Genomic DNA, 12066 nt, shown 5'->3' on the forward strand with positions numbered 1-12066 from the left:
AGAAATGTTACCAGAACCAGAGGACTCCTGGATGACACCTCTGATTAAGTTCATTGTAAGTAATGAACTGCCTAAGGACAAAAACCGAGCTCGGAAAACTAAAAGACAAGTTCCCAGGTTTGTTCTCTTAAATAATATTTTGTACAGGAGATCGTTTCAGGGACCTCTTTTGAAATGCTTGTCCGAGAAAGAGGTCGATTATGTCCTCCGAGAGATTCATAAAGGATGTTGTGCTGAGCACCTCGGAGGAATATCTTTGGCCCGAAAAACAATGCTTGCTGGTTTCTGGTGGCCAACTCTCAGTCAAGATTCTGCTCGGGTGGTCCAATCTTGTGAGGGCTGTCAACATCACTCGAATTTTAAACACAGCCCGGCTACTCTCATGAAGCCTATCTGGGCATCTTGCCCCTTTGATCAATGGGGCATGGATATCGTGGGTCCTTTCCCAATTGCCCGAGCTCAGAAAAAATTCTTGTTAGTAGCCGTGGATTACTTTTCCAAGTGGGTAGAAGCTGAGCCCTTGGCAAAAATTATTGAGCAGAAAGTATTGAAATTTTTGTGGAAAAACATTGTGTGCCGGTTTGGGGTGCCCAGGAGACTAATCTCAGATAATGGGAGACAATTTCAGGGCAAAGGAATTACATCATGGTGCCAGGAAATGAAGATCACTCAATCTTTTACCTCTGTGGCGTATCGTCAAGCTAATGGTCAAATAGAAGTTGTCAATAGAATTATTGTGCAAGCACTGAAAACGAGACTACAAGGCAAAAGAAGTGATTGGGTGGAAGAAGTACCCAGTGTTCTCTGGGCTTACAGAACTACTCCCCGGGCACCTACCCAAGAAACTCCTTTCAACTTGGTATATGGTTCTGAAGCAATCCTCCCAGTTGAAATCGGGCAAACCTCTTCCCGGGTAGAATCTTACCCGGACAACAATGATCAGTCCCGAGCTATGGAGTTGGATTTGTTGGAAGAAAAAAGAGATCGAGCTTTCATTCGAATGGAAGCATATCGAAGTCGGGTTATGAAGTCATATAAAAAAAGGGTCCAGATACGAGATTTCCAAGTGGGTGATCTAGTTATGAAGAAGGTCAACCCGGCTGAGGACGTTGGGAAGTTGGAAGCACGATGGGAAGGACCTTATAAAATCACCCGAAAAGTCAGCTCGGGATCCTTTTATTTAGAAGATGCTCAAGGACATCTCCTCAAAAGGCCTTGGAATGTATTTAATTTAAAGAAGTACTATGCATGACAAATGTAATTATTTGATGGAAGAAATAAACGAAAGATATATTTTCTCAAAAAATGATATAAATGTTTCTGTTATCTTAAAACGGGAAGTACTAGGCCCCGGTTATTGAAGAAAAGCCCAGGGCACTACACCCTGGCTCGGGGCACCACACCTCGACCATTCCCAAGTCCCGGGACATGATCCCCGGCCCAAGGCTCCGTACCTTGGTTCTTAAAAGCCCAGGGCACTACACCCTGGCTCGGGGCACCACACCTCAACCATTCCCAAGTCCCGGGACATGATCCCCGGCCCAAGGCTCCGTACCTTGGTTCTTAAAAGTCCAGGGCACTACACCCTGGCTCGGGGCACCACACCTCGACCATTCCCAAGTCTCGGGACAAGATCCCCGGCCCAAGGCTCCCTACCTTGGTTCTTAAAAGCCCAGGGCACTACACCCTGGCTCGGAGCACCACACCTCGACCATTCCCAAGTCCCGGGACATGATCTCCGGCCCAAGGCTCCGTACCTTGTTTCTTAAAAGCCCAGGGCACTACACCCTGGCTCGGGGCACCACACCTCGACCATTCCCAAGTCCTGGGACATGATCCCCGGCCCAAGGCTCCGTATCTTGGTTCTTAAAAGCCCAGGGCACTACACCCTGGCTCGGGGAACCACACCTCGACCATTCCCAAGTCCCGGGACATGATCCCCGGCCCAAGGCTCCGTACCTTGGTTCTTAAAAGCCCAGGGCACTACACCCTGGCTCAGGACACAACACCTCGACCATTCCCAAGTCCCGGGACATGATCCTCGGCCCAAGGTTCCGTACCTTGGTTCTTAAAAGCCCAGGGCACTACACCCTGGCTCGGGGCACCACACCTCGACCATTCCCAAGTCCCGGGACATGATCCTCGGCCCAAGGTTCCGTACCTTGGTTCTTAAAAGCCCAAGGCACTACACCCTGGCTCGGGGCACCGCACCTCGATCAGTCTAAACCCTAAATATGCTCTCTTGGCCAACTTTTCTAGTTGGTATACGCGCCGAGATTTATATCCGGGTTTTAGGTTGCATATATCTGAGTCACTTGCGGAGTATGAGGCATTTTATGCATTACGAGGATCAAGATCCCGGGTACTTATTTGAAGCTACCGGTTAATTCGCAACACTTAGAAAATTTTCTGGTTATTTTCATGCAAGCAGTTATATCACCCTAGTTATTGAAAGACTTTTTAAGATATGATTGCAGAGAGGATAAAGGGAAAATGAAATTTGCATTAATAAGAGCCCGAGGGCCAAAAAGTTACAGAACAGGAGAAGGTAAGAAAATACAAATATTAGTCTATATCTACGTGTTCAGGCTCAGGCTGCTCTTCTTGGGCCGCCTCCTTCTCCTCCTCACCATCCTTGGGAAGGGATGCAATGGCCAGACCAAAATCAGGAAAATTTTCCTTATCTGGGGGCAAGAGTCGGCTTCCTCAAATTGTTCCTGGCATTTTTCAAAACCGGTCTGAAAAAGAGGGTATGCCTTGTCCACCACGGCCTTCTTGAACTCAGGAGATTGGAGGAAGGAAGCCTGCCACTTGTCCTTATCGTATTCAGCCCGGGCCAGGGCACTCTCAGCTCTCTCAGCCCGATGCAACTGCAACTCTTCCTGTTCGGAAACGGCACGGAGACTCGATTCCGAGACAGATAGAGATCCCTGCTAACGTTCCTCTCGGATAAGGCCTTCAGTAATATCCTCTTGAGCCTTGTTCAGAGCTGAGCGCAGCTTAGCCACTTCTTCCTCATAGGTGGCTCGAGCCCGGGCTAGCTCCTCTTGCAGCCTCTCCTGAGCATCTTGGAAAGACCGGGCTCGCTTGCCAGAGATAGTGGCAGCCCTTCCAACCCCCTCAAAAGCCGAGATCAGCAGGTGAGCGGCCTGTCCAAAAACAAGGTCGATAAGAATTAACAGTGATCGGAGCAAGAAAAGGTTATGGGGACTAACAAAAACTTACTGACAAGAGCTTGTTCGAGCCCTCAAAAATTTTAGCAGAAGCACTAGCATCCTTCAAACGAGCCTCCTCGTCAGGAGTGAGAAGCTGTTTGAAAATCTTCATCCCCCGTGGCGAAGGCCCATCCTCAAGAATATTTATTCGGGGAGGCTGCTCGAGGAGAGGAGGTTGTTGAGTGGTTTGTTGCTCGAACCCGAGGAGAGGAGGCTGTTGGTCAGATCCTTGGAGGGGAGGGGTGGTTGACCGGGTCATAGGAGAGGAGCTTTGACCCACCTCCTAGCTGTCCTCGGCCAAAGTCTGCTCCGGGCTTGTGATAGCCTTTCGCTTCCTCTGGGTCAGAGGGACGTGGTCTTCAGGGTCTTCTTGTGAGGAATCCCGGGTCACCCCTTCTTGCTGGGCCTCTTCCCGGTTCAACTCAGCTTGCCGAGCTGCCTGCTCCTCGGCCTGCTTCTTCTCGAGGGCAGCTTTCGGGGCTACAATTTTCTTCTCTTTGGCTGCCTTTTCAGCCGCCCATTTTTTGGCGAAGGCCTCCTGCATTTTTGAGTTATCTGCACAAGAGTAAGAAGAAATTTCAGCACAAATAGTAAGTATAAAACTCTAACAACAAGACTAGGATATCACGAATTACCCGGTTGAGCGCCCGAGACAGCAACCTCGTCAATCACCCTGTCCAAAGGGTCCTCAGCACGGGCACTCAACCCGTAGGTAATTAGATTCTCATCTGAGATAAGAACAGAAGATGAGTACTTCCGCCCCTCCACCAAGGTTTGACTAACAAGGAAAGGCTCCTCGAATTTGTAGGACTGGGGAAGGGTAGGTTGTTGGGGAAGGGAAGGGAGAAACCCGGTCAGGCAGGGAAGAGGACCCGAGAGTTGAATATAGAAAAATTTTCCTTTCTATCCCTTTTGAGAGGAAGGGATGTCATCAAGGAATCGGGCATTTAGCCGGGCAGTCAGGGAAAATGCATTGTCCCCAAGCAGGCAAGAAAAGAAATAGTGGAGAATAAGGGGAGTGATGAGATAATTATTCATCTTGAAAAGGATATAGGCCGAGGCCATAATCCTGAAGGAATTAGGATGGAATTGATTAACTGGTACGCCAAAGAACTTGGCAACCTCAATATAAAAAGGGTGGACGGAAAATCGGAGACCATTCCGGACTTGGTCCCGAAAGAAAGTAGTATACCCGGTAGGAGGGTTATTAGCCCTATCAGAAGGCCCGGGTACTAAAATGGAGAAAGAAGAAGGAATAGACCCCAAAGATCGGAGTTCTTCGTCCGCCCCCGAGCGCAAAGTGCTGCTCATTGAGGAGAACCAAAGAGCCCTCGGGATCTCAGTGGAAGGATGGTCAGAGGCCCAAGCTTTCCCCTTACCTTTGTCCTTTCCAGGAGCTCGGGAAGTGCCCGAGGATGAGGGTTTTGAAGAAGAGGGTTTGGTTGGGAGGGTTTTTAAGGTAATAGAATGGCGGGGGGGAGACGGAGGGGAGTCAGAGCGCAGTGCGGCGGACTCATAGCTAGGAGATCCTCGCGCATTAGCTCCAGAGGTAGAAGAGGTAGAATTGGACATAACTCGAAAGAGAAACTGATAAGTTTTGAGGAAGAAAGTGGTAGAAGATCGCCGGAAGTAGGTTATTGGCACGAAGGAGCTTCGAGGAAAAATTTTGCAAGAGCTTCGCCGAAGATTTGATTTTGAAAGTGATTTTTGAAAAATAAGGCAGCCATTACTTATAGAGGGAGGGACTCAATCTGCGCCGTTGATTTGAATCAAATCGGACGGTTGAACTAAACTTGGGAAATTGTGCGGGTATATGAAGGGACGCACAATTATTAAAGTGTCAGACCTATTGGCTCCTCGGAATGCGAGACGTTCCTGATCGTTGGAATAAAAAGGCACGCGTAATTATGACCCCACATCATAACCCGGGAGATTTAAGGCCCCGACATCTTTATTCATAGCCCGGGAGATTTAAGGCCCCGCATCTTTATTCATAGCCCGGGAGATTTAAGGCCCGGCATCTTTATTTAATATCCCGGGAGATTTGAGGCCCCGGCATCTTATTTAATATCCCGGGAGATTTGAGGCCCCGACATCTTATTTTATATCCCGGGAGATTTGAGGCCCCGACACTTTATTCAAAGCCCGGGAGACACGAGGCCCCGGCACTTCATTCTACATTCAGGATACATTAGGTCCTGGCATTTCGATTTCATTCGTTGATTATATATTATTCAGTTTACATCGATTCATTTGCAGAAGATTAAAGGAACAAAGTATAATAATTAAGATTTTATTAAAGAAATTATCGATGTCGTATTACATCTGCCATTCTTGAGGCTACATAGTCTTGCCATTCAGTTAGCCAATCAGTCAATTCCCGAATGTGAAGATTGGAGAAGGACTCGGAGGTTGAAATCTTGTTCAACTGATGCCATTCCTTCCACAACATCGCATGCAATAGAACTTGGTCAGTGGCCAGGTCTGCAACTCGAGCTACTCCAAGCTCTCGCTTGTATTTCCTCGCCACTGCCCTTTGTGCACGTGTAAGGGCCAAACCGTTCTGGTGCGTGTTACTGATATCTTGAATCTTATACCAGGTAGACGTGACCTTTACCCAGATATATTCTTCAATGGTCCTCTTCAAAGCCTCTATCTGGGGGTGCATTTCGCCTAATGCTGGAGCAGGTGTACCACTGTCAGTGATTGTACTGTTGCAAGCACTGGAATCACTTGAACTCGACATATTGAAATAATGATCACCTTTCGTCTCTACCATCTTATTTATAGGAGGAGAGTTAAATCCCAACCGTTGATTAAGGCACACGTGGATGATCAGGATGCACCTCGTAAATTATACCAGGCAGACGAAAGGATGTGTACGGTTATCGAAGCGTCAATCTTACCCATCTCGAAATATGAAACGTTTTTCGGCGGGAATTTAATGCTGATTCGTGCATCATTATGATACCACATCATATCCCGGGAGATTTGAGGCCCCGGCATCTTTATTTTATATCCCGGGAGATTTAAGGCCCCGACATCTTATTTTATATCCCGGGAGATTTGAGGCCCCGACGTCTTATTTTATAGCCCGGGAGATTTAAGGCCCCGGCATCTTATTTTATATCCCAGGAGGTTCAAGGCCCTGGTACTTTACTTTAAGCACGTGGAATTTTAGGTCCCGGCATTTCAGTTATGGTCATTTATTTTATTCAGTTCGTGACACATATATATCATCTGATGGAATTAAACTCTTGCAACAAAGTAAAAACAAAAATAAACTGGATGAGCATTTTATTTATAGGAATTTTTGCGGACTACATTAAAATATTCCTCCTCTACAAAAGCCCTCCACAGGGTCATCCACTTTTTTATTTCTCCAGTGGACGTCTTGAGGAAGCTGTCGGAGTCTCGTCAAAAGCTTCCTCTCCTTGTGAAGCATCAGCTGGAAGACGTAGTCATCTTCGAATAGATTCACTGTATCGGCAACGTACAAGCGTTCCCGATATTTCTCCAGCTTTGCTACCAGTCGAGGAGTGGTAGCTTCTCCGCACTCGTAGAGAAACTGCAGTCCTTGCAGCTCCTCCCAAAATCGAAGTACTTTATGGAAGACTTAATCCTCCAGCTCTATCTTTCGTCTTTCCAGAGCTGTTTTCATGAACTCTTCTGCCATATCGGGAGCCTTCGAACTACTTGAACCTGCCATTGCGCTTCTCGGATAATAAATTGCTGGAGTGATGGAAAATAGGTAGGTGGGCTACTATATATAGGGGAAGGAATTAATCTCCACCGTGGATCCAAATCTAATCGGACGATCAGAAGGAGTCTAGGAAATTGTGCATGCAGGTGAAAAGACATGTACGGATATCGAGGAAGCAGGCTCATTATTACCTCGGAATACGAACGATTTTCGACGGTATCAATACTAACGCATGCGCCATTATGACACTACATTAATTTCTCGAGAATACTAAACGACACAATATCTAAAGCCCGGGAGATAGGAGGCCCCGGCATCCCAGTAAAGGCCTGGGTTGTATCAGACCCCGGTATCCCATTTTTTATATGGGATATTTGAAGCCCCCGATGCTCTCACACATACCGAGTTGTGTTTCAACATAAGAACAAGTACGACTGATCGGGACAGCGAGTCAAGCTCTAGCCCGACTATTTTAGGGATGGGTGGTGATACCCCCATAAGGATCCGGGTCCTCGTCAACCCGGTTTGTTATTTGGATAGCCCAAAACAGAGCCAATAGCTAGTCATTTTCCTGAGAACCCGGGCAGATCTCCTCATCTCGAGCACTTCTCCTCTCCCCGGGCAGTCATCATAGCCCGGGCTCTATACCAACGAGCCGAGAACTCTACTACCCGGGTTACCTTGAGAATTGAACCACATTCGAGTATGATTGATACATGTCGTCTAATCTGTTAGAACAACTTGGGCTTGGAGTGTCCTAGAAGCTATCAGAAGCTAGAGTATGGGCAACCGACTTGCCATACTTAGTAGGTGGCATTGGAATCGAGGTACCTACCCATTTCCTCTACTATAAATAGCAGGTATTAATGTCATTAAAGGATCCTAAAAAAAATCTTTGAACTCTAAGCATTATACATATTTTCTTTAAAATATTACTTGTGATCATCTTCAACCTGATGACTTAAGCATCGGAGTGGCCACGTCGGACACCCCTCCGGCGCCCATTCACGAGTTACTTTCTTGTTTGCAGGTGTTAATCTCAGCTATTATCTTCACTCAAAATTCCCAAACACTATAAATTGTTGGTTTGATCCGTCGGAGTTCCTTACCCGGCTCACTCTTTTCAGAGGGATCACATCATAATATATAAAATTGATGATAACGAAGATGAAAAAATCGATAGTGACAGTCGATTTTCTTTGTCATTATGAACGAATTTATACATAGAAATACAAATTGAAGTCGAACTTAGACTAACTACCTTGAAGGAGAGTGGGAAGTTTGTGTTGCAATTTTCTTTTGACTTATTTCACCCAAATTCAGATTCAATGGTCCATACCGTCACATTCAACAATCTGACTAATTAATTTAATTGACCACGAATTGATTAATTTTAGGCCAAACACAACTATAAAGATAATTAATAAAATTGACTGAATTTAAAAGCATGATATTTTTTGCTTTTAAAAAAACTTTTAAAAGTATTATGATATTTTTAAAATAAGCAAAAACTTGTGTGTGACTCGTATGAATTCGATCATACATGTGTGATTTTATGATAAAAGAAATAATTCATTTTAATCTTCTGAATAATTTTTAATTTAAATATAATTTCATATTAAAATACGTCAATTAATTATTCTTTGGAAAAAAAACCATTTAATAAATTTTGCGGACGTGCTACATACTCAAAGTAAGAATTTTGAATGTCATAAATGCAAAATCTAACTTCTAAAATATCAAACAATGTTAATATTTGATTTGGAAGTTGGTTCTATTTTTCTTGATTCGATGTAATTTCACAAATAAACTAATGAAAAAGTGAATGAAAATTCTATAAATGATATTGACACGTGACTAAATATAGAGCTGTCAAAATGAGTTAGGTCCGTCTCACCATTTAATATAGATGGACTTGGTTGAAGAAATCTCAACCCATTTGGGGGGTTGAACTCGCTTGGGTTGTGGGTTGGGACGAGCTGACCCGAAGCAAATGGATAACAGTGTCAAATCAGGGTTTTATTTTTTAGTTAATTTATTAATTTATATCTGAATATATGTTTCCATACACCACAAAGAAACAACAAACACAAATAAGAATTCTCTCTCTTATCTTTGAAGGATCAAATGTTCTTGAAATAATTGACGACGCAGAGGAAGGGAGAGATTGAGCAAAAGATGACATAATTTAATGATGGATAAATATTGAATAGTAATGAACATAGATTTGTTAGGTTTTTTCAAATTGTTTTTTATGTACTCTCAATTTCTGATTGTAATGCTCTTTAATGTTGTATCGGACTATTTAATTATTGTTAGTTACTTATATATATATATATATATATATATATATTCGACAAATTTGTATTTTTTAGGTCCAACACATACACATACGGATGTAAATTTGAAAAGAAATACATATTTTTTCATATATGTTATAATAAATTATTTTATTTCTAACATTTACTTGCTATTAGAAACCTAGAATACTATAATTTTATTTATGTACGCCATCCAAATTGTTTTCATTTGCAATTCCAGAGGAGTTCTCTTGTAAAACAAAAATTTGTGTGAGACGATCTCACGTGTCGTATTTTGTGAGACAGATATCTTATTTGAGTTATACATGAAAAAATATTACTTTTTATTGTGAATATCGATAAGATTGATTCGTCTCACAGATAAAGATTCAAGAGACCTGTCTTATAACAAGTCTACTTCTCGTACAATTTGTTATCGAAGCAGCAATTTCATTCCAAATCTGATGGACTATGAAAATATTTTCGATTTTTCTTGGTTTTAAAGTGAGTCCAAATTGTCTCAAAGGAACAAAACGCGGTGTGACGTAAGAAGAACGAAATTTTCAAAGTCAACACGGCGACATCACTTTATTCTTGGTCAACCAGTTCCACCATATGTTGTCTTTCCAAAAGCAATCAAATCAATTCTCCGACGATAGCATGGAAACCGTCGAAGTAAAATCGCCGTCTAAAGACGGAAAATTTTTGGGCTGTTCAAGCTTCCGTTCCGAAATCCGCCGTCCACGACCTCGTCTTCGTCGAATTTCACCCGGAACCGGCAGAATAATGGTCACGGGAACAATAGAGTTCGGCCGCAGGCGGAGGGATCAGCTGGTAGCAGTGGAAGCTCGGTATCTTTGGCGGCCAGATCTCTTCTCCCGACAAGGCGTCGGTTGAAGCTCGATCCCTCTAACAAGCTTTACTTTCCTTGTTCGACCTTCTCTCTATCCTTGACTCATGTTTTCTTTTGATTTACAATTGCTCCTAGTGTTCTTATGCTTGCTGATTGATTCTAGTTTACTGGGGCAATGTTCGATTTCGTTCACTGAGTTTAACATGTCCTTTTCTTTTGTTGGACATATACAATTTAAATCATGTGATTACATGATTTGTTGTTGTCCTTTTGTGATAAAGCATAATATGATTGGTTGATGCAAAATCTTTGAAAGGAAAGTTATAATCTTGTTTGTGTAACTTTTCCATTGAGAAAGAGGGAGTGAATTTGGGAACTGAAGTTGGTAATTTTTTTTAAAATTTCAACCGCCTGCGAAGTTCCGAGTTGAACATCGATTTCTAATCCACTGTTTAGAAGTGCACGATTGTAAGCTGAAGAGACTCAAATTAGAACTTGCTTTTCTTTTTCTTTGCCACTGGCAGATGAACCTGGCAAGCAAGTCCAAAGTGCAATCAGGATAAAAAATATCAGCAAGTCTCATGTAGCTTTCAAGGTATGCCAAGTGTGCGTTTGCTTTCCATTTGTTCCCTCGTTATCTCATTTTTTTATTTAAGCTGATATGCAAATCGTTGTCTAAACCACTGATGCTTTTCTTTTGATATTCACTGTCGTTTGCTGACGTTATATAGTATCGAATTGTTTCTTCCCGCTGGTATTTGTTGTTGGTTTGCTTCAGTTTCAAACAACTGCACCAAAAAGCTGTTTCATGCGTCCTCCTGGGGCCATTCTTGCTCCCGGCGAAAGCATCATAGCCACTGGTAATTTTTTAGTGACTTTGCACGTTCTTCTTCAACTATGGATTGAATATGATTTAGAAATATTTGTTCTTTTGGGGAAGACTTCACTAATGTTTGCAGATCTGTCTTTGTCTTTGTCTTTGTCTTGGATGTTTCCATCAGTGTTCAAGTTCGTAGAGCATCCCGAAAACAATGAAAAGCCAATGAATCAGAAAAGCGGTGTGAAGTTTAAAATCATGAGCCTGAAAGTGAATGAACCAATGGACTACATACCAGAAATGGTTCGACTAGTTCCTTCCTTATTAACATTATCTTATCTTTATTGTTGCATTATGTATCTTTGGATAAAAATTTGATATTTTACAGTTGTCTCTAACCGTAAGCTTTGAGTTTTAAACTGGCACTTTTTGTTCAAGCCATGTTGTGTTATTAAGACAAAAATGTTTCAATTTACTTCAAAATTCGCACGTATGATGGTCCATTTGAACTCCATTTCAATTTGTTTTGATCCGTCTCGTCTTGTCTTTGCCAAGTTTGACGAGCAGAAGGATCAAGTAGCTGTGGAACAGATACTCAAGGTTGTGTTTCTTGATGTGGAACGTCCTAATCCGGTGAGAAAATATTTTCTAACCCCTGAATGCACTATTTTTTTCCCTGTTTCTCATATACCAGCTTTTCAATGGAAACGCTGATCAAAATTAAGCTTTGCTTCCAAAGGCTCTTGACAAATTAAAGCGTCAACTCGCCGAAGCCGAGGCTGAACTTGTTGCCCGTAAGAAAGATTCGGAAGATACAGGTCCCAAGTTTATTGGAGAAGGACTGGTCATCGATGAATGGGTGAGCCAAGCTTATTTTAGAACATCATATGTTGTCGTATGCGTCTGATCTCTGACCTCGTCTTCTGTTATACAGAAAGAAAGAAGAGAAAAATACCTGGCTCGACAACAAGAAGCAGGACAAGGGATAGATTCAATATGAGTGGCGAGCTCTACTTTTTCTATTGTTGTTGTATGTCGAATCTTTAAATTAAATTTCCTTACATGCATAAATGGACGTAAGTTATTTTGAATAATTGGAACAAGTTATTAAATGTTCTTGCATGAAAATATATATCATTTTAAAAAATATAACGATATATTGTGTTTGCTTTGTTTTA

The 12066-nt window shown here is 42.8% G+C and overlaps 1 pseudogene; it reads left to right on the forward strand.

Moving 5' to 3' along the window:
• The first annotated feature begins 9747 nt into the window (after positions 1-9747).
• LOC142533169 (vesicle-associated protein 4-1-like) lies at positions 9748-12066 on the forward strand (annotated as a pseudogene).

This window comes from Primulina tabacum, chromosome 2, assembly GCF_025594145.1.
Source record: "Primulina tabacum isolate GXHZ01 chromosome 2, ASM2559414v2, whole genome shotgun sequence".
NCBI lineage: Eukaryota > Viridiplantae > Streptophyta > Magnoliopsida > Lamiales > Gesneriaceae > Primulina > Primulina tabacum.